Source organism: Python bivittatus, unplaced genomic scaffold, assembly GCF_059951505.1.
Source record: "Python bivittatus isolate LINGU-HERP-01145 unplaced genomic scaffold, Pbiv_v1 ctg000220_np1212, whole genome shotgun sequence".
Taxonomy (NCBI): domain Eukaryota; kingdom Metazoa; phylum Chordata; class Lepidosauria; order Squamata; family Pythonidae; genus Python; species Python bivittatus.
Genome location: NW_028277048.1, coordinates 28,934,442 through 28,958,675, shown reverse-complemented (window position 1 = coordinate 28,958,675; position 24,234 = coordinate 28,934,442). Strand labels below are relative to the sequence as shown.

General features: G+C 39.3%; 1 protein-coding gene across 2 annotated transcripts in view; it reads right to left on the bottom strand.

Moving 5' to 3' along the window:
• The window catches only part of RAB11FIP4 (RAB11 family interacting protein 4), a 53,047-nt gene extending 29,401 nt beyond the window's left edge, over positions 1–23,646 (bottom strand). The window contains exon 1 of one of the 2 annotated variants that reach the window (XM_088138211.1): positions 23,582–23,646. The gene's annotated coding sequence lies outside the window, so the exon portion shown is untranslated. Of the gene's footprint in view, positions 1–23,090; positions 23,214–23,581 lie in introns of those variants that run through there. The other variant, XM_088138212.1, reaches the window with a different exon arrangement.
• Positions 23,647–24,234: the final 588 nt, after the last annotated feature.

Here is a 24,234-nt window from a genome sequence, read left to right as displayed (position 1 = left end):
TTTGCATTTTTAAAAAAATCTACGGGTGGGTTTAAGCAGCAAGATGAGTACACTGAGCCTTGCACAGACTTAAGACAACATTAACCTTTCCCATGCCTCAGAACTCAGGTTGATATTCCCCTTTTTTATATACTAAGGTATTTTAAGGGATAAAATGGGTACCTTAAGCTTCTGCTCCTTAAAATCCAACAAATCCTCCCAAAACGGGCCTATAGGGACTTCCCTCTTTTATTTGCTCAGGAAGGGAGAGAGGGAGAGACGTACAGCACGGCACTTTCCCCCTCCTTGTCAGTCAGTTAGGTGTCATCAAGCCAGGCTGTGCTCTGAGTAGAAGGCTGCAAGTCCTCTTTCCTCTTAACAAAAGAAGCCCCACTGGAGTTTATCAGGCTTACTTCTGTGTAAACATATATAGGACTCTGTACTTTTCAGCTCCTTCTCTCTCACTTCGGACACTTGAAGTGGGCACTAAGAAAGGCCTTTGCCAGACTGACGTCCTCAGATATTAGGCCCATAATACGCCAAACCAGTAGTCAGATAATCAATGAAGTTGCAAGTAAGTAAATAAGTATAGGTCGTCCTTGTTTCATGACCACAATGGGGACTGGCAACTCAGTCGTTAAGCAAAGCAGTTGTTAAGTGAAACCATGACTGTGCTTACAATCTTACTTCAGCTTTCCTTTGCTTTGCAGACCTGCAAAGATCGTAAATGCGGGCATTGGTTGCAAACATACTCTTTCATCACCATCTTAACTGGAAATGGTCGCTGTCCAGGGCAGTTGCTAAACAAGGACTACCTATAAGTACAGGGGGTGTGTGTGTGTGTGTGTATCTGTATCTATATCTATATGTCTATATATCTATATCTATCTAATCTTAGTACTAAATGTTTTTCATTTCAGATTTCACATGCTTCAGAATACACTTACTGTATATCCTAGTGATTTTCCCATGCAAGTTAAATAAGATAAAATGAGCAAATCTTGTAACTAAATTTCAAAATGTACTGTAACAAACTGCTAGACAGCAAGTTCTTATCTGCCCATTTCCCGGGCAGACTGTCAACAAAACCATTAATGGGAGGCCAACATCTAAAACATTAAAATAAGCAAAACTGGTTAGAGGAATGGACACATTTTTATTCAGGTTCAAATGTATGCCAAAGATTAGGGAAAAAACTGCCAGTCCAAGAAGTTGATAGCATGGTAAGAAACAGTGTCAAGAAAGCTGTTAGGGAAAAAAAGGATTCTCTAAGCAAGGCGATGAAAAAGAAACACACAGGAACATAAAAACGGCCTTGCTGGGTCACTCCAGGGCCCATCTTGGTTTCTCACAGGGCCAACCAGATGCCTCTGAGGTGCTTCCAAAAAGAGACATACCAGATACTTACAGTTTTTAAGGGGGAAATTTTTGATGTAAACATAGTAACTAGAAGCAATTTTAATGTTTATAAATAATCTGATGTAATCACCAGTTGGGTGCAATGGGAGGGAATCTAGAACTTAATACTGTTTTTACTTATTGTTTTTAGTATTTATTTGTCATCTTTCTTCTTTTATAAGATCATGTACTTTTATTTTAGTTAATGATAAATAGTGACATCAATATAAATATTAATGTTTAGAGTTCTGTAGTGATTTTCAATAATTTCTAAAGATGATGGTCTAGTTTTATATATTCAATTAATCATTTAATCAATGAAATAAGAAAATAATTAATTTTAAATTTTGACAATTATAAATTCTCTTATTTACTGATATTTTATTTTCCATCCATTATGTCCTTTTTCATTTTTTCTTTTATGTAGTCATTTCATTCCTTAAATGTTAAAAAAAAATTAAAATGTTCATAAAAAAAAAAAGGAGATAGAGACATACCTATCTTCTCCAATTGTTCCTCTATAACTGGTACATATTTGGAGGCAGGCTTTCTCCAACCCAGTGGTAATACAGAATTTTCAAGACTAACAGCCCTTGACAGACCTGTCCTCCATAAATTTCTCCAGTCCCCAGTTAAGTCATCCAAGTAAGCAGTCACTGCTATATCTTGGGGTAATGAATCCCACAAATTAATTATATGCTTAGAGGAGGATTATGTTCTTTTGTCAATCCATCATTGGATAATCCCCATCTTAGTATTCAAGAGAGAGGAACAGATACCTCTTCTTATCCTGTGAGGGTGTAGTGTACTCAAGAGCCTTTAGTGAGAAATTTTGATGAGGAACCCAAACTTGTTTGAAGAAACAGAAGACAACAAAAGAAATGTTAACAAAGATTGGGAAGTGCATATCATGACTCATGTTAGGGCGCAACAGAGAAAAAGATAACTCAGTTATGGTTGAACCACTAGAAATGGAAGAGTTGTAAAGGAAGATAAGGAGATTACAAAAAACCTTAATGAACTAAGTCATCACTGAAGAAGATGTAAAGTGGATTAACTGTGCCTAGATTGACATGTTCAGGGTAGGATTCTGAGGAACTGTGATAAACACAGGTGATAACAGACCTTCTGGCAAGTTGAAATCAAACATCACCAGGTCCAGATAGTATCCTCCTAAGAATCCCTGAAGAACTGAAATCACTACTCTTCTAACAAAAAATGTAACATATAACTAAGGACTGAAAAACATTTAACGTAATATCAGTTTTTAAATGAGCAACCAACAGATTGATGCTTTTTTAAACAAAGCATGGAACATTACACGGTATGCATTCATTGTGGATAAACTAGTAGAAGGTGCTATTTAAAAAATCTTAGGTACAAAGAGAAAAGTTTTTTGAAGTAGAATTAATTTGGCTATTGGAAAAATCCTGTCTCACTAAGTGTTGAGTTTCTTAGAGTGTTGATAAGCATGCAGATAGGGATATCCCAGTATTTATTTGTTCAATCTCCTGAACAAATATAGCAGCCATTGGACAAGAGACACCCTTTTAAAGACAAATTACTTCTTAAAAAATAGAAAGTAAAGAATCAATATAGATGGAGAATCTCAGGCCTACAAAGATGTCTCCTGGGAGGGTGCTTTTCTAAAGCTGTTCACACATTATCTAGAATAGTGTTTCTCAACCTTGGCAACTTGAAGAGGTGTGGACTTCAGCTCCCAGAATTCCCCTTGCCTGCTTCCTAGGGCTGAGAGAGGGGGACTGGCCCAAGGTCACCCAGCTGACTTTGTGCCTAAGGCAGAATTTGAACTCATGTTCTCCTGGTTTCTAGCCTGACACCTTAAATATTCTGGCAATTCTTCTCTGCATTACCATGTTCACTTCCCAGATGAGGGAGGAGCTGATATGCTTTTTGCTGCACTTTAGCACTCCACTTGTGAATGGCCAGGGGATGAACTTGCAGGTACCAGATATGCTAAGACTATTGATGCTTTTGAATTTTGGTGCTGGAGAAGACTCCTGAGAATACCATGGATAACCAAGGAAACAAAGAAATGGATCATTAAACAAATCAACCCAGAGTTCTTACATGAGGCACAAATGACCAGGCTCAAATTATCCTACTCTGGACATACTATGCAAAGACCTAGCTCTTTAGAGAAGACTCTAATAATCAGAATTATGGAAGGAAAGAGAAGAGGAGGATGACAAGCAACAAGGTGGATGGACTCAGTCACTGTGGCGATGAGTGCACCATTGGAAGACCTGAAAAACCAGGTTAGCAATAGATCGTCATGGAAAAAATCTATCTATGTAGTCGCTAAGTGTCAGCACCAGCTTGATGGCACATCAATCGATCAATCGACCAATCAATCAAGAGACTGGGGGAGAGAGGTGTTTGTATGAATATAGAAGACGATCATACAAACATTCTGATTCTTGGCAGGATCCTGTTTGTTGTCGAGAGGAAGAATAAAGTCAAAGGGTCCTATCCCTGGGCCCAGGTTGGAAAAGGAGAAGACCTCCCCTCTTCTTTAAGGACAAGTTCCAAGTTGATGAAACTGTCACCTAGAGGGGCCCTCCTGTACTGTATCACCAAGCTTCCAGCCCCCATATTACCATTTCCTACAATATCCCAGCTGCTCAGGGACACTATAGGACATTTCAAATGGTAACTCATAGTTAAGCCAGCCAGCACAGAGTTCTAGAACAGGTGACACCCCAAAATGCTTTTGCATTTCTAAAGGATTTTGGAAGACACCTGATGCTGCCATTAGCCCTGGTAAAAATTTATCACTTTCTGAAATAACACTTGTTACTGCCAGGACCAAAGACGTCGTCTCTATTGAGAAATGCTGTCCAAAGCTGTAAGAAATAAGAAACCACAAAATGGGCTAAACTTAAAAAGATGTAGGATGAAGTTACAGATTTGACACACCTCAGTATTCTTCTAGTCCATCAATGTTTTTCAAACTTGGCAACCTTAAGATGTGTGGACTTCAACTCCCAGAATTCCCTAGCCAGCAATTGAGGAATTCTGGGAGTTGAAGTCCACACATCTTAACATTGCCAAGTTTGAAAAACATTGTAGTAGATTACATAGTGGTCTCTCATAAATGATACTTGTGATATTTAATACTTTGCCTCCTGTTCACTACAAGGTGAAAAAATAATGCAAAATGTTGCAAAAATCCACTGAGGACAGATTACTATAGTTCAAGTCCAGATACTAGAACGGAAGGAGGAAAAATAAATTCACTGTATTGCTACAAAGGAACTGTTTTCCAGGGGTATCCTGAAATCCCTCTCTGGTTTCACAGAGGAAATATGTGAACAGAGGGCAAAACAGAGATCACATGAAAAGCAGCTTTGTGTTCCTCTTAGCAATTTTAGACTGAGACAGACTATGAGTTTCTGGTGCTGGAGAGGTAAAAGCCAGAACAGGAGTGATCTGGAATCTGGAAATAGGTCAGGAACCGCTGGAATGTTTGCATTTGCACTACCTGTTCTTTTGAAGGGGGGAGGGGTAGACTGTTTAACATGCAGGTTGCCATTCAAAGCAGTTATTGGGGGCAAGTTTTCTTAGATTAACTAAAGGAATCTCAATACAGTAGAAAAAATACCCTTAAAATACTGTTTTAAATACTGTTTTAAAAAAAAAAAAAGACCAGGCAGCTTATATCCAGGTTCAATAGGAAATATAATTGAAATAATATTTTTATGGTGCAGTGGCAGTACAACAACATACAAAGTACATAGCCAAATGTGCATTTTTTTAACTGATACATTTATTTTATAAGGGTCATGCAGGCTCCTCAATTCAACACACAACTACCCTGAGCTTTTACCAATGTACAGTGATATCTTCATTATTAAACTCTGCAAAAATCTCAGAACCTTCTGATAATTTCTAAGTAAATCTCCACACTTTAATAGCATACTAACATTGTGTGACATGCAATTGTAATTTACAATTCCAAAATTCTCATTTCTTTCTTTCTTTTGTGCTTCCAGTTCAGCTAGAGTGTTTTGTAAAAGCAAATTAATACTGGGTTTAGTCCAAAGGGATCTCCTGTCCCCACTCCCTCTTGTTGGCCATGGGGTGATCAACTATTTGGGACACATTTTTACCCTGTGCGAGAGAGGACCAAATTACACACAGAGTAGAGGGAAGGCTTTCACACTTTATTTCTGTACAGAAACAAAGAGGCGCACTCGGGACCAAAATCCAAATCGAGCGCACAAAGGGGCATTGTCCAAAGATTTTTATACATTTCATTCAGCAGGTAACATTCATCACAATTCTTATTGGTTAAAACAAATCCATGGGTGAATTACATCATGCACATGCATACTGCAACGATGTACCCCATAATCAGCCATGAGAGGGGCTCATTCACATCTCACGTTTACGCCCAGGGGTGTGTTTTTTAGTATTATAATGAGGCAAAGGGTACTATAGTTCAACTTTTAACTAGTCATGTATCAAATCAAACCAAAACAAGCAGGAGTGACACAGGAAATCCCTAATACACAAACACAAACAGCCCCAATACACAAACAGCCCATTGTCGGGCCCACACTTCACCTCCACCACCACCACCACCACCCCGGTCAAAAGAGCTGTCAGAGCATTGATAATCTGTGGCATGGTAGAAAGCAGAACATGTGTTGCAAGAGATAAAGTCTCCTATCATGAAAAGAATAGTTGGATCTATCTTAACACTCTCCCCTTCCTCAATTTTTCCTATGAATTTCAAGACAGTTGCAGCCAAATCATTAACAGATTCCTTAGGATTTAGAAACCTATCTTACCTCATATCAGTGACCCACTGTTTACTGTTTTCTACAGCAGGCAGTATTTTCCCAGGTTTTCAAGGAATTTTTTTTATCCTGACTGGGAAATATCTGATATTAAACCTGGAAACTTTTCTAATCTAAAGGTTAAGTCTTCCTCAAGTCAAGCTTGACTCCTGATGATTTCCTGAGCACTTCCCTGTAGTTTCCTGGGCAGCAGTAAGAAAGCAGTTTGCCACCACCCTCCATCAGGACTTTTCCCAACCTACAGCCTTAGTACATCCAGAAGGTCTGCCAGACAAGAACTAAGAAGGCTTGACCCTGCTTAACTTCCAACTCCAGGCCGAGACTAGCCAGACCCTGCAAAACGTTCCAAGCTTAGAACACATGTTTCCTAATATTTCAATCTCTCACCAAAACACCCATGTTGCAAGAATTTTATTCCAACACACTTGTTTTATTCCAAAGATCAAAGAGGACCATTTTGAGTGGCACTGCATTCTAGGAGTCACAAGGCTTGGGTTTTTTAAAAAATGCTTTCCAGCATAGCTTGTAAAGTAGTAGGGACCTGTTTATCACTGCTGCTTTTGACTAGGCCTGGGTGAGGGGTGAGGGGGCATGGAAGAAGAAGCAGTTATTTAAGCACGTGTCAGAGCCAGTTGCTCTTCAGTCCTGCTTCTTCAAAGTCCAAGTTTCACTTCCATAGAGTGTCACAGGAAAAATCACTGCCTGCACGATTCTGATCTTTGTAGGTAGAGACACATCACGGCATCTGAATTTTTTCCAAGGCCTTCACTGTTATACTACCAAGTGCTTCTCTGTAGCATAATTCTTGACTGCTGGCTCCTCTACTGTTGATAATCAATTCTAAAATGCAAACACCTTCCATCACTTCAATGTCTTCATTGTTAATTCTGAGGCTGGTTGCTGAATCTGTTGTACTGTTGTTCTTCTTTATAGTTAATTATAGTCCTATTTCTTCTACCATGCTCCTTGACTTTCTTACTAGCCCTTGCAGTTCATTTGCATTTTTAGCTATCACAGTAGTGTCATCAGCACACTGATGATTCTTCCTCCAGTTATGCTCATCTTCTTCCAACCCACTTTCCCTCAATACATACATACATACAAGTCTCTTAAAATATTTCTCTTCCATTACAGAGGAGAGGCCAGCCTCCACATTCTCTGACTGATAATGGGAATACATACGTAAGGGTTTTTGAGTTTCTGATAAGAAATTTAGGTTCATTGACTAATCTATGCACACCTTTCAATCCCACATTCCCCATTTGGAAATGGTACAAATATTTTCTAAATGATACTATTAACAACCATAATCTCAATTAGGGATAGGGATCTGGGGCTTTCCAGATGTTTATAACCCCAGCTTCTTTCATCACTGGCCACACACTGGAGCTGCTGAGCAATAAATACACTGACCTTTCAATAGACACAGATTTTCTATCCCTGATATAACTGGTGCCTTGGTGCATCTGGGGAAACTTCTTAATTTCAGCAGAGAGTTGAATATGCAATTGCTCTGTACACAGTAAGCTGAAAATGGAAAAATCCTCACTTAACATTCTTTCACACCTACGCTAAACCTGTAGGGTTTTTTTTTCCTCCAGCAAGCATGCTGCAGAAGTAACCTTAGTAACAGTTTTGAAAAGTCCCCAAGGTACAAAGCAGCCATTATAGCACAGAACTATCTTCCCACTGTGATCCTAAAAATACCCCAAATTCTAGGCAAGTCAAGCCTCACCAGTAGACAGCCTGAGCACTGGCAAGGGAGAATAGAGAACAAAGAATGAAGAGCTTTTCAAAGTGAGGCAAAAAGACTGTAAACTGAGAGACTGAGATAACTCAAAGAAGCCAGAAAGGTGGAAGGCCAAAAACTTGTTAACAGCAGGGTGAGACCATAAATGAAGAATCAAGAACCTGTATCTAAGCCCTAGAGAAATGCACAAACAATAAGGATCAAAGAGAATTAACATTCAGTGATGTGGGATGAAACAAGAGTGATAGAAAGGCTAGCATAACTGGGTAGGAGGGACCCACATGGCCTTGACAAAGAGTAAAAAGCATCAAGAAGGATGACAAGGATGTTGTTTAAAATGAGACAGAAGACAGTGCACTTGAAGTGTGATAACAGAGAGTAGCAGAATAAAATGTGCAGGACTTATAAAACTTTTGCTGTTGCTTATAGCTATCTACAGTGCACCATTTCTCTGCTGATGGCATCCAGTAGCCTCAATTCGCTAGTGGATGCATAGTCCTGAAAAGTAGTTGGAGCAGATGATCAGCGCCACTTTTCAACAATTCTACGGAAGACACCTGAGACAGTCTTGGTTAACAGCAGATGCTGATGATAGGCCAACCACAAACACCACTATGTTCAATGTCACACAAGCTGTTGAGCATGAGTATTCAGTATCAACCACTTTGTGAACACTGGTGTGCAAAATGTTTCTGATTTGAAAGATTTCAGGTTCAAAATGCTCCTTTTTTTTACTTCAGAACACCTTGTTCCAAGTTCAAAACAGCTGTTCCAATCTTACCAAAAGTGTTCCGAGCTCAAAAGAGCTGTTTTGATCTTGGGACATCTCCAGATTAGTTGGAAAAGCATCAGGCCTTTTCCACAAAGGCTGGAACAGCTAATCTGAATTCAAAACATTTTGCACACTTTTGCTGTGAACCTCTGTGAAGGTCTAGAAGAAAGAATAATTTCAGCTCTGTGAAGATGTTGACTGAATTTTTATATTATTGCCCTAGCATGATAGCTTGTATTTAAAATCTCCTTGGATAGGGTTGTAGCTGTTCTGCTGAAGAGGACAGTTGGTTTCAGATGTGATTTTGCTCTTCAATGTTTGCATATTTCTGTATTTATTCTTTAATATTTTAAAGAAATATTAAAGGGTGCTTTTAGCTGAAAGGATGGCATAAAAATCCTCAAAATAGAACAAACTGATATTTTATACTGTAATAACTAGCCATTTGAAGGCTGTGATGTACATTAGATATAGTATATGGCAAGAGTGATGTTCTTCTTGAATGAACAGGTCAGTGATGCAAGTTTATAAAATTCTCTTCTGGTTTAGACATTTATAGTACTGGGCAAAAGTTTTAGGCAGGTGGGAAAAAATGCTGTAAAGTAAGAATGCTTTCAAAAATATATATTGTAATTGTTTTATGTTTATCAATTTACCAAACGCAAAGTAAGCGAACAGAAGAGAAATCCAAATCAAATCAATATTTGGTGTGACCACCCTTTGCCTTCAAAACAGCATCAGTTCTTCTAGGTACACTTGCACACAGTTTTTGAAGGAACTCGGCAGGTAGGTTGTTCCAAACATCTTGGAGAACTAACCACAGTTCTCCTGGGGATGTATGCTGCCTCAAATCCTTCTGTCTCTTCATGTAATCCCAGACAGACTCGATAATGTTGAGATCAGGGCTCTGTGGGGGCTAAACCATCACTTCCAGGACTCCTTGTTTTTCTTTGTGAAGAAGATAGTTCTTAATGACATTGGCCGTGTGTTTGGGGTCATTGTCCTGCTGCAGAATAAATTTGGGGCCAATCACATGTCCCTGATGGTATGGCATGATGGATAAGTATCTGCCTGTATTTCTCAGCATTGAGGACACCGTTGATCCTGACCAAATCTCCAACTGCATTTGTAGAAATGCAGCCCCAAACTTGCAAGGAATCTCCACCATGCTTCACTGTTGCCTGCAGACACTCATTATTGTACCACTCCCCAGCCCTTTGGCAAACAAACTACCTCCTGCTGCAGCCAAATATATCAAATTTTGACTCATCAGTCCAGAGCACCTGCTGCCATTTTTCTGCACCCCAGTTCCTATGTTTTCGTGAATAGTTGAGTTGCTTAGCCTTGTTTCCACGTTGGACATATGGCTTCTTGGCCGCAATTCTTCCATGAAGACCCCTTCTGGTCAGACTGCTCCGGACAGTAGATGGGTGTACCTGGATCCCACAGGTTTCCTCCAGTTCTGTGCTGATGGCACTGGACATCTTCTGATGTCGAAGGGAAGTAAGCATGATGTGTCTTCCATTTGCTGCATTAAGTTTCCTTGGCCAACCACTGTGTCTGCGGTTCTCAAAGTTGCCCATTTCTTTGTGCTTCTTCAAAAGAGCTTAAACAGCACATCTTGAAACCCCAGTCTGCTTTGAAATTCTTGCCTGGGATAGACCTTGCTGATGCAGTATAACTACCTTGTGTCTTGTTGCTGTGCTCAATCTTGCCATGGTGTATGACCTGTGACATGAAACTGTCTTCCACAACCTCACCTTAGTAGCAGAGCTTGGCTGTACCTCACACAGTGTTATGCCTCCTACACAGCTGTTTCTGTTTCAGTTAATGACTGTGTTTCAACCTACATATGAAATTGATGATCATTAGCACCTGCTTGGTATAATGGTTAATCATACACCTGACTCTAATCCTACAAGATCCCTGACTTTGTGCAAGTGTACAAAGTGTGCAGGTGTAAGAATTGATGCTGGTTTGAAGCCAAAGGGTAGTCACACCAAATATTGATTTGATTTGGATTTCTCTTCTGTTCGCTCACTTTGCATTTTGTAAATTGATAAACATGAATTACAATATATATTTTTGAAAGTATTCTTTACAGATTTTTTTCATACCTGCCTGAAACTTTTGCACAGTACTGTATCTGACTTATTAATAAGTAAATGTTGTTGATTATATGAACAGGTGGGTAGCATCAATATCTGACTTTTTTTTCATAGCCAGAATTAAAATGAAATATCCCATTATAGGGGGGAAAATCAAAATAGTGCAACTGGAATTTTTTTTATTGTACATTAACTATCAAGGTATAGCAGTACACTTTCTCTGATATATCATATAGCATATATAGAGCACATGTCAAGATAAGGTAACAATACACTTTACTTGATATTTCATTAAAGAAAAAATACATTAAAATATTAATATATCCATTTTATTGTGCCTGAATGGTTTTGAGTGTAAACTTTCCTCTTGGGACAATCATCTGAAAGAAGTTAATTCTCATTTTAGATTTGAGGACTTCTGGGGGAGAAATGGCAGATTGAATACAGCTCCATTTTTTGTGGAGCCGACACCCATGGTAATTAGAGGAGCTGGCAATTGGATCAGCTCTTTGAAATCACCTCCAAATGAAGGACAGGACAGGATCGCCCACAGACACTCCTTACAGAGGCTCCCCATGAAGAGACTGCAAAATCTTGTTGGGAAACATCAAGCCCAAGCCAGGTGCGGAGCCTTTCAAAAGACATTAGATTCGCTTTCACTTCCTCTTTTAATTAACATCAGAAACTGCGTATTCATGATTTACTTGGCAATTAAACACCTCCTGAAAGGCAAGTTGCTGTACACTGGGGGCATTTCCTTCTATCCTGGGAAAAAGATAAAAGTAAGTTTAAAGATCAAAAAGAAATATTTTAATGTTTGGAAACAACAAAAGGGAATCAAGAATGCTGACTGGGGACAGTTAAGAGGCTAGAGCGATTTGAAACAGCTTTTTTAAGGATTGTTTTAAATGTTTAAGAAAATACAGTAAGTGGTTTTGGATTTAACTGCAAGAATATCTGTCCTGGGAAAGTTTTGCTTCTGAAAATAAACACCAGATAAGACTGAGCTTTGAAGGTTAACTAGAGGAGCCAAAGAGCAATTAAAGGAAAAGGTATCTTTTAACACAATGGAGGAGTCTCCTTCTTTCAGAGAAGAATTGTTAGGAACTATTTCTAAAATTGGGACTAACAGAGGTTGTAGAAGAAGAAAATATTTCATTGCATAAAATAGAAGTTGAGGAAGACAAATAAAGACTTTAAAATGGACTTTAAAGAAATGCCAGATTATAAGAGAGACATGGAAGATGCTGTGGATCTGAAGATGGACTCAAAGTTCCTTGATTATGAGAATGATACGGAGAAAGGAGCCATAATAGATGGGAAGAGTGACTCTGAAAGTTTGGAGTCACAGAAGGGAAACACCAAATCTCTGAAATCTTTCCTGAAAATAGACAGGGAGAGAATGATAGATTACCATCTGGGATTTAATTTGGAGAAGACACTGAAGACTGAGCCTTTCAAAAAGAGGAGAAAGGAATTCAAAGTGGATTATCAGATCAGGGTTAAACTGAGTTTTGATCTTGGATTGTTAATATTGAATTTTCTTTTTCTGACCAGGACTGTAAGACAATGATTTATATCAGTAAAAGTGATTTATTTGGTTTAGTTTAGATGATGATGATGATGATGATGATGATGATTATTTTGTATGCTTAAGGGGAGAGATCTTTTAGGTTTTACTTTTTAGAAAAAAACTAGGACTTAAAATGCAAAATAGACCTATTTGTTTAAACTTAAAATACATAGTTTATTATCACTGGCACTCTTAATGCTTTTGCTAATTAGATTGATTGTTGAATTTTTTTAATAATTTGATTGTTGTTTAGGGATGAGAAAGGGGGTGAAGAGGGCTTTTTTCAGTAATATTAGAGAAAGTGTTAAGTCACAATACATATACTAGTTTGGAGGGAGGGGGAAGTCATCTTTTATATTTCTTTCTCTTTTCTCTTTTTTTTCTTTTTGTCTGTAGGTCTTAGTTTTGTATTAGTTTATATATATATATATATTTTAAATAAAATATTATATATATATATATATATATATATATATATATATATTTAAATAAAATATTATTTGAAAAGTTAATTCTGATTTTAGATTTGACTATTCTATTCATTTCATCTCTCCCATTTAACTTGTGCTGATGATTAACTATATTACTGGTTTTTTAAAATTAACTAGAACATTCCTAAAAAGGGATATTTTATATAATTTATTGCAGAATGCAGTGAATTTACAGATATTTATCTGGAACATGAGCATTATCAGTGAACTTTTCTTAATTTAGACAGATAGCCTAAAGGCCAATTCACAAATACTATATTCAAATTATAACTCAAAGACCATGGCTACAGATGTGGTGGAAAGCTTACAACAGTGGAACCAATTTTGTACTATGTCTATTACGTCTATTAACCTAGCACAGTTTCTATTTTCAGAATTTTTTTTTAAAACCGCTTGTTTAACTCAAAGGAAAAGTGCCATTTATTTCAAAACATGTATCTCTTCCACTCACTCTGCAAGTACCAAGGCAAGGTAAATGGGAGGAAGAAAAAGATTTGCTTGATTTTATAAATCACTGTGGAATTTGCTTTAAAGCACCTCATTGGGCGCTATGCAAAAGAATGGATCCAACTTGCTAAAGCACTGTATTCTTTCTTTTCCTTGAGAAACCTCAGGATTAAAGAGTTGCAACCCTTATCAGATAGTGAAGCACTGTTCACTTGCTGCAAGGCAAGGACATAGGAAGTTGCAAGGTATAAAGAAGGCAACAAGAGAGGCTTGATTTAGAAAGCCTAAATATGTGGGTACTCTAAGGCAGACAGATCAAAGAGTGCATGTGTGCGACAGGATGTGAGGATTCTGTCAGCCTGCTTAGCTGTGAATATATTATCATGTATCCGTGATGCAATCCAGAGAGCTGGAGGGAAGAGAAATCCAAAATCCCAACTTCTACTCCATCAAGGTTGGCCTGAATGAGTGTGAGATGCTTCTATTATTAAAATAAAGCTTTTAAAATCTACTTATAGTTTCCTGTTTGTTAAGTGGTGTCCACTGAGTTTGCTCTGGTGCTGCATGAACCATTTCCAATTCTGTAACAGAGGACAAGCCTCTTCGTAACACAGTGAGGCTGCTTAAGTCTTACTTGATCTGGAGCAATTAGAAGGAAAGCACTTGGCTATTATGTGAAATCACACAGATCACACAGTGGTGCTCAGGGCCTGAAAAGATTACCAATCCTTGCTATAAACAGTTTGTTCAGACCCCCAAAATCCCAACAGATGTTAACAACACTTCTGATGCTTAAAGGTTTTCACACAGATGGTTTGTGTACTCCTGACATCCTTGGCTTTCTGCACTTGTGGGAGAGTAGAAATGATGGCCTTAGCATGTGGTCAGAGCATCAACAAAGAAAAAGTCTAATTATGTAGCTACAACATAGCCTTCTACTTTTACCTTCAGAAAGCTGATCAAAAGCCAGGTACACATATGTTAACTTTTTGTTTGCTCTGCTGATAATTGCATTGGATTTCCCACAGGAAAACTCCATCCCTAAAGTCAAAAGCAATTCACAGGCAGAGGATTGTTATCTAGTTTTCATTCTACCAGCTAAAACAGCTCATTGCGTTTTACAAAGAATGCTTCTGAAGAGGCATCCATGAGGTGTACCAATTTTTGCTCCGTTTGCAGACCCAACTCCACCTCACCCAGTGTCCAAGACAGACCATCCCCCAAATCTCAAGAACAGATTTTGAGAGATCAGAGGGGACTGCAGAGGAGTTTTAAGAGGAAAGGGGAGTTTGCTTTTTCCGCACTTGCCAAAAGAAGTCCTCTGCTGCATCTGAAACTTCCCACATTACAAAAGGAGCCCTTCCAAACTACAGGAGGCTTAATTGGATCCATCCCAACAACAGACTACAGGAAACACTTCACATGGGCAAGCTCTAAGTACTGTAATATCACATTTAGCATAACTTCAAGGAAGGTCTGTCCTGAGTGCTACACAAGAAAAAGTGAACACAGCAGCTACAGCTGAACATGTAGATTTGCAAGGTAAATGCCCTCAAACCAAGCTTGATTCCTGGTGACTACATGGAGAAAACAATCAAGCAGGTTTCTTGGCAACAATATGGAGGCAATTTGTGGATTGCCTTCTCTCAACATACCGTTCCAAGTGCTAACCGGGCATTGACCCTGCTTTCCAGATAAGGTCAGTCTGGTGATGCCATCTGTTGAGATGCATGTTTTAGTTTCTCCTAATTATATAGCCAGGTTGCTTAAACGATAGGAATTTAAATACCAAACCTATGATGATTTTTAACTCAATGCAAGCAAGATACTACAAAGCCTCCAAGTGCTTTTGATCTGGGTTAACTTATTCACACAGGCTACAATCATAACTAAAAAGGTACATGCATATAAACCAATTCCAAACTGTATATGGGTGGACATATTTTCATTGAAAAAATATTTATCCTGATGCAGCTAAGATTTAAAGGTACAGCAGCATGCACCATTGTTCATAAATTCATTTAACACATTTTTGCATCTTCAAAAAAGTAAACAAGTCACTTGACTTTTGGAACTTATTAATGTTTAACTGTAGCTTTCTGCCTTGACACAAAGGACATTACTATGCACTTCTAAGATTCATAGAATTCTATCACATAATTTGCATCTTATTCACACACTGCAAGGTAACACTTGTAAAAGCAAGGTAACACTTGTAAAAGTACTATAATAAAGTGTGAACATTGACAAAGCATGTTTGGGAGGAAGGGCAACCATTCAGACTACAAGATGGAGAGAGTGCCAATTTAGACTAACCTAAAAATAAAAATGAAGATAGTTCTAAATATTAAAAAGAAAAATACTGGCAAATGTAGTGTAGAAGTTGGTTTAAAAAACTACAAGTAATTTGGTTATTCTTGTGCAAAAATAAGAAGTCTGTTGCCCAAATATGACAATGGGTTAGCAGGTAACAGAATTCCAGTGACTCGATTGCAAAACTGAAACCCTACTTATCCACCTTTTTATCTTTATTTGCCATACTGCTTGGTCTGGAAGATATTTTTTGGATTAAAATCTGCTATTTTATACCTAGTTCAGCTGTACCTCTCTTTTAAAGATTGGCCATCATACTGGAACACAGTAGGGCTGTTATATATTTGGCCCATACAATGGTTATGACTGAACATTAATCAGAAACTTACTAGTAAGTATGAAAAATAATGTATTGATTCTATTTGAAATATAACAATCTGTGGTACATATAATGCAAATACTGTATAACTATATTGGCTGTTAAGAAAATTGGCAGACAGGAGAAAAGGCAGTCACAGCTTATTTTAAATTCCAGAATTGAGAGAAGCATAGAACTGCAGGCACCTCTCTTTTCACACTGTTACATCCTCACAGAGTCTCCATACAAGCTTTAAATAAATTTCTTGTACATAGATAAGCTTAAGGTCAATAGCACAATAAAAACAAAGGGGAGAAAATCACGGAAACAATAGTAGAGGGAACATTCTGAAGGGCTTCCATGATCAGGAGACATCAGCAACAATCAAGGACAGTACTTACTCATTGAGTCCTGGGCACTTAACAAGCTTTGAGAAGTATACATAGGAAGAAATTCAAACAATGTATGCTTATGGTCAGACAAAGGTCAATCTTAGTTGAACTCTAAGAGATTTAATCTCTTCAATGTCTCTTAAATGGTGGGGGATGGGGAATCCAGTAGAGTTGAGAATGCAGTGAAATAACATTGGAAAAATCAGGAGGGAAATTCAAGATTGGAGGAACAAGGAAGAAAAATATGGAGGACTTTTTCTTAAACCCAAAATAGCCAGGAGTTAAACAAGGAAAAATGAGAAGGGGCTTTTCTTCTGAAAGTCACAGAGGCAAGAATAAAATGGAGTAAATAAAACAGAGTAAATGTCCATAACATGGCCTATGAGAGAACAATTGCTCTGTTATTATATTAATAATTTGGGTTCTGCCTTGGGTTCCAGAACAAAGATGCAAGTGTATATTGCACTGAGTCAGGAAGTTTAGGGCTGGTCAGAAAACAGTTTCACTTTCTATCATGACAGTGATAGGTAAAATGAAATTTAAGTTTAATAGAGACAATTCATGTGCAGTAATACATATAGATGGGGTTATATTGAGCACATGTGTCAAGATGCTGCAACCAAGGAAAACTGTGGTTGCACTTTTTTGCGATCCCAACTACAAAGACAAATGCAATCTTACCTACACAACACTAAGTATGTTTTCCATTGCAGCCTCTGATTCTTTTTGTCCATCTCACATGAGATGAGGACATCTGCAGCATGGACTTCTTTTCAAAACTATTTCAAAGCCACTGAATTATGTTCTCTACATCTCTCTCCCCTTGGTTCAGAGCTATGCAGGTGATCCTTGTTTAATAACCATTCATTCAGTGACCATTCAAACTTACGGTGACACTGAACGAGTGGTAGTTATGAACAGACCTCATACTTATGGCCAGCTCAGTGTCCCAGTGGTCATGTAATCAAGATTTGCTACCTTCCCTGCCAGCTTCCCACAAGCAAAATCAATGGGGAAGCCACCAGGAAGTCAGAAGTCAGAAGTCATGGTCATGTGAGGTCCTTGCTTAATGATCCACTCAGTCCTCGTTTAATGACGGCAACAGGGATTGCAGGAACTGCCATCGCTAAGTGGCACGGTCATGTAGTTATTCAACTTATGACCATGTCGCTTAATGATGGAGTTTCCAGTCCCAATTACTATTGGTAAGCGAGGACTACCTGTACTGCATTTCCAGTCTAGAGGATACTACACTGGGGGAAGCTGGACCTGTCCAATGCTTTATTATACTTGGCATAAAGTCAGCAGATAGCAGGAGAATCTCAGTGTATTATACCAAGGAATCTCTAGAAACATCTTAAGGATCCATGTAACCAAAAAAAGGCATTATTATTATTTTGGCCATCCCTTGCTTTGGATTAGATTTCCATAGATCATGATTATCCAGAATTTGATTGCTTCTGGGAACTAAAAAAGCAGCAAAACACAATTCCACCCACATTTCATTCTATCTTTTTTCTTGCTGCTCAATACAGTATAGGTCTGAATCAGAGGCACAGGGAGGGGAAAGACAGAGCATTTGCTTGTAAAAACAGGGGAGAATTACAGACATTTTCATGACTCCAGCTTCTAGCAGACCTTCTGGTAAGTCAACCGTCTCTCAACCAGCTACAGCATATGGAACATATGTATTACTTTGGAAGGTAAAAATTCGCAATGGATACCCAGCTCATCAAAAGGGGATTGGCTATGTGAAAGAGTGGTAGTTTTTTCTCAAACCCCAAATAAGAGGAACCGTGGTTGGAACAACTCTGTCCTGCCAGACAGCATTATTGAAGACCAACTCTACTTTGCAGAAGAAACAAAAACAAACCACTCCCACATTCACAGCCTCTTGTGAAATTTGGTATTTCCAGTAGAAAAAGAGGAAGGCAGCAGAATGGTTCCAACTTTCGGTCTGCAGTGTTTTTCACTTATTTTACTAATTTAACAGGAAGGTGAACCACAAATGTGGCATAACACTGAGTTCAGTTCAGTACTTTTCACAGGTAAAGAGATATAAGGCTCTCAAAGGGTCAGGCAGAAGTGAACATCTCTGACCCACCAAGCCTAATATTCAGTCTTCCTTTCCTATTTCCCTGTTAAGGTTATCTATTAAGGTATTACTACACACAACAGAGGGGTCTGGGAACAGGGGAAGGGTTCAATAAGTGCAGTGGCCAGATTCTTTTTTTGCCTTTTTTACTTAAGTCCTCAAAGTTACTTATAAAATTTGAAAAATGCAATAGCCACACAAGGAAATCCAGCAACTACTGGAGAAGAAACTATTGATTCTAATGGGACAAGTGGTGATAAATGGTGGCCCAAGGGTGTGATGATAGATCAATCTTAGCTGAAAAGCTGTAGCAAGCTGGTGACTCCCAGCAGTTTGAGATTTCATCTTCCATATTTTAAAAAAATCAAATGGCAAGTTATTGTGGGATGTAGTTAAAAACATCTACAGGGTATTAGGTTTCCTACCTCTGGTCTAAATGTCTTATGCCATTTTTGCCTGCCTTATTAGTATCCTGTCACACTGTACTAAGCCATAGTTTGCTCTAACATGCCAAGCCAAAGCCAAACAAACCAAATTATAGTTTAGTGCAACACAGAGCACAGAGTTCTGACTATAATGGTGATATCAGGACATAGTCAAGAATTACTTGAGGTAGAATCTATAGTCTTGCAGTGACTGGGTCATAATCTTTTGAGTTGACAGACTATAAATATTTATAAAATATTTATTTTATAAATAAATAAAATGGGTAGAAAGATACCTTGGTTATACATGCCCATTTCTGCTTCTTTAAACATTCATTCCTCACCAATAGATCACATGCTATCCAAGAGCTTTCTACCAGAATTTGCATGTACTACAATTTCTCCATTTTCCAGGTATTGGTGAATATTTTATGAAGAAACACACATTCATTTACTTGTTCTTTCTTGCTACTTATGTATAACTTGCAATCATTAATTCCATTTTCTCTTTCAAACAGAACTACTTAGTTCTTTAATACATTTATTTTCAGATCCATACTCCTTGTCACATCAAACAATCAAACATTTACCACACATCATTCAAGTTCTCAGGCAATCACATGGCATCATCTGCATACAGAAGTACATGCAAATATATGCCCCCAACTAGACCATTTCATGCTATGTCCACAAACATTCCTTATACATTTAACCATTAATTCTTAAAAAACCAAAATTAAACCAATTCCAGGCTCAGTTTTAAATCATCCATTAAACACCACTCTTACCACATTCAACAACCACAATTTTAGCCTATTGACTTGACTTTACACTTTCTCTCAATCAACAATATTGAATACATTTTCTCATTCTGTTCATGTACTTCTCAATGACCTGCTGAAAAGCGAGTATGTGCTCCACACATCCCTTGCTGGCAGGAAGCCACACTGCACTTCCCAAATTTTGCTGTCACCTCTCTTACCTTTTCAATGAACATTCTGCCAAACTCCTTCTCAGGCACACTTCAACCAATCCCTTTGTAATTTTTGCATTCATCCTTGCTACCTTGCCTTTTATATAGGGGAAAACATTCTTCCAACTATCAGACCCAGATTCAGCTTCCACATATACTAAATAAACCACACTGCAACTCTAGGAGCAAACTACTCCTTCTACTACTTACTTCAGCAGTTGCAATCTACGCCTGCAGTCATACTATTTTCAAACACTGTCATATATTTATTTCCTTTTCATCACTGTTTGACACAAAAACTTACAGTATTTGTTTCAATTCCACTCTTTCATGTCTGACCATTGTTCCCACACAAATTTCTAAAATATTCATTTCAATATTCCTTCACTTCAGTTTCATTGCAAATAATTTCTTTTATTTTTAATTCCATTCACTCTCCTGGGGGCTGGTTTAGTCATCTTCACTCACTTACAAAACATTTTATTTCCATTAAAATTGGTCTCCATTTTCTCTCTCTCTTAACCTTAGCCATTCCTTGCCCTCTTGACTACATTCTTTGTAACTACCTTTTTTCACTCTTATTTTTGTAGGAATCATTCCCTTTTCCATGTTTTTCCTTCCATAGCCTCTCTCACTTCATCACTGCACCTCATCATCCATGTGCTCTTCTTTAAATCTATCATCCCTCCTTCATAAACAATTGACTCAGTCATGCTTTTAGAGTTACATTGCTTCTCTTTTCTAAGTAGTCACCAAAAAGTCACAATTTTCATTCGTTCTTGAGTCTCCAAATGACTCAATACCTTTCTCATCTTCTTCCCATCTGTGTTACCTAGCATAATTTTTTTGCTCAGTCCCAATTCAGTTAGAATGTAGCACATTTTTTTCCCCAAACCGAGTGCTGATTCCTCTATTATCACCATTTACTGGAACATAACATTCAGTTATCACCAACCTATGGAATCTTACTTTCCTACGCACTCACACAATCTACCTGACACAAATTCATGCATTCTAACACACATTTTAGGGCTTTTGTTCAAAATTAAACCTGCACCTTCACTTCTTCGTATATATTAATCCACCCTACCTTCATTAAAATAATATTTTTCTTCTTTCTCACAGTCACACAATATATCTATTTTTCTTTAATTTCATTCGCTAATTCGTGCTTTTCAGCATTTATATCTCTTACATTCAGCATGCCATGGTCATCACCAGATAGGCCCATGGATATTGATCTCCAACTTGCATCAGGACTTCAGTTAATCAAGGCTTTCATGTAATGCTTTTTAGTAATATAGAGAAGGTATCACTTAAGTTACCAGCCTTAGTTACACTGATGCCATATGCAACATTCCTTGCTAAAACATGGACAGTATTAATTAAATCTGGCACATTTTGGCACGCATGCCACAGCATAATCCAACCCCACTTTCATCCCAAAGTGCTGCTATTCAATGTAAGCTGAATCTACCTACTATCTTGCAAGGCAACATATTGTCCACAACTCAGCAGTACAAGCAGCACACTGACACACACTCATTGTCTAACAGTGACACACAAAATAAGGCCAAGCTCATTTATATCAGGCATGCTGAACTAACATCAGTAGCAGAATATAAAGCATGTCATCTAATATTTTTTTTAAATGCCAGTAGAATTTAGAAAAAAAAATCAGAAAGTAACTAAACATGCTAAGTATGTAGTGAGACAGGTTCATTCATTTCTTAGAAACAGTTCCCACCAATTTAAACATTAAGCTACATTGAAGCTTCATGTTTCATTTTCAGGATAGTCACAGAAATGACAACCCTACACAAGGAAATCAAGCTTCCAAGATCTCTTGGCTACAAGTGAAAATCTAAAATGGAAGTGAGAAACCCTGCTTTCTCAAGTTCATTCAAACAGCAGTTGCAACCACAAGGGGTACATTTAAATACACCAATCCTTTGCAGAATGTATACCCAGCAAAAATGCCTTCACCACCCACCCAGCCTATTTCACTCTTAACCGTTAATGTGGTTACAGTCCACTTCCCTACTCATTCCCCCATTAGTTTATTGATAGGTATGATGAACTAGAACTAATCTATTATACCAGAAAGCCAATCAACCACCATAAAGACCACCCTGACACAGGGCTACTTAAGGCTCAAAGAGGGTATCTGTTGTGCTCAGCAAGTATGCACCTGAGTAATGTTGGGCTGACATACCTCACCGAGCTGATGTGAAAAAACAGACTTTATAAAGCATTTTGTATATTGTTACGGAAATAATGACTACACACATACGTACAGCCTCAAAGTCATGTTTTAGAGAACACTGAGTTCTTGCTGGAAACTATCAGGTTTATTTCTATAATGTAAGTACAGTATATCTTACCATTTTAATTTTAAACATTAACAAACCACAGCGCCATAAGGACAAAATGGTTTGTTTAACTGGTACTATATAAGAATGCTTTTGATTTCTCACTGCATATGTGTAATGCACGCCTGCATAAAGCACAAACATAAATTAATGCAACACCCTTCCAGCAAGTATATATATTAGCAAAGATTTTTACCATCGGATGAGGTCAAGTATAAATTTCTAGCTATTCAGCTAGCAGGGGGCCAGGAGTGGGTATTAAATTAGGAGAGAAAGAAATCCCGCATTGTCAAGAAAGTATGGCCAAGTGCAGTAGAGACTCAGGGATCTGCACTCATAGATCTACAGTATTTTACATTTTCTTCCCGGAATCAGTTCCAAAACCAGCGTAGGGGAGTCCTAACAGTTCCGTTAGATTCACACTTACAACTTTGCACGTTCACCCACTATCAGAATGCAGACGGGGGAGAGCATTAGGCATCACCTCGATGCCTGGATGCTCCTCTCCTTCGCAAAGATTCCTATCCACAGAAAATCGCACACTCGGCGAAAGCAACCCGGAGAGGTCACGGATCAGGGCTCTCTCTTGCCCACCCATGTTGCCTCTCGGCCTCCTTCTTCCAAAGCAAATCGTGCCGCAAATTCAGAAGTAAAAATAAAGCAACCCAAAAATGCCCATTCGGATATTCAGCCTGCACAAGCTGCTACTGCATAGGGTGTTCGATCATCACCCCCGCCCCGCTCCCCCGGAGTCAGAAAACTAACCAGGCTCTAACAAAGAGGATTTTCCCCCTGCTGGAATTCCATTCTGCCCCTACCTCGAGATACCCAGTAGAACAATTCCTCTAAAAAAGTAGGGCACGCGAAAGGTGGCGGCGAGTGGGGAGCCTCTTCCAGCCTGCCGCCCTCCAGATACGGAGGGCTAAAACTCGCGCGGTCAGGACACGGGAGGCGGCGACCGCCGGTGCAGTCCTGGACGTCTGCCGAGTATCAGACGCATCGGAAAAGGGGCTGGCGCGTCCCGAAGTTTGGATGCCAGGAGGAAAAACGCGTGACAAGGAGAGGCAGGTAACTGGACGCCGCCGTTCCGCCCGCCCAGCTCCAACGAGATCCATATGCGAAGGGACCGGGGGGGGGCGAGGGGGAAACAGCTTCCACACAAAGGAGGCAGCTCCGCGGTAGCCCCCAAACTTCCCAGCAGGTTTTAGCCTGAGAAGAGCCTCCCTCCCCTCGTTCTTCCGCTCGTCCATAACCCCGCCTCTCCTCGCCCCATTCATTCCGGCCTGCCTGCCTGCCTTCCTTTTCTTACCTGGCTCAGCGGCGAGGCGACGCTCCCGTCCGCGCTTCCCCTCCACAGCCACCCAGAGAGCCCAGAGGCTCCGCCTCAGCGCCGGAGAACGCCGGCAGCCTCTCGCTCCTCGCTCCTGAACCCGCTCGCCTCCCCACCTTGGGCAACAGTTGGTAGCTGCGCGAAAGCCACGCCCCCGCAGGCTGCTGTTGCTAAGCGCCCTGGGAGCCTCATTGTATCCGTCCGGTGGTATCACAATAGCGGGGTCTGCGAAGATTCCAAAAAGGGGTGGAGCCAGGAGTCGAGAGGTAATAATAACTTGAAAAGGGATCAAGGCTAGTCTTTTCGGGTTGGCCGCGGGGCTCGAAGTCTTTGCTTAATGCTAATGCCCGACCCTTGCGAAAAGCAGCTTAAGCCTTCCTTCGCTAAAGGGACGAACGAATCTCGAAGCCGCGTCTTTGCGGCTGCAGTTCCGAACACCCTCGTTAAGGGGGAAAGTCCGGCTGACCTCAGAGGTTTAATTTTTGAGAAGAGGCGCAGTCCCAAAGCTCTTCGGGTATACCGTGCTTTGCATCCTCACTCCTCGGATGGAGTTGCTGTATAGGGCAATTTACGCGCTTCCATTAGCGGCCAGCTAAATTCAACCCGTTCTGAAACCGTGCGATGGAAGAGGA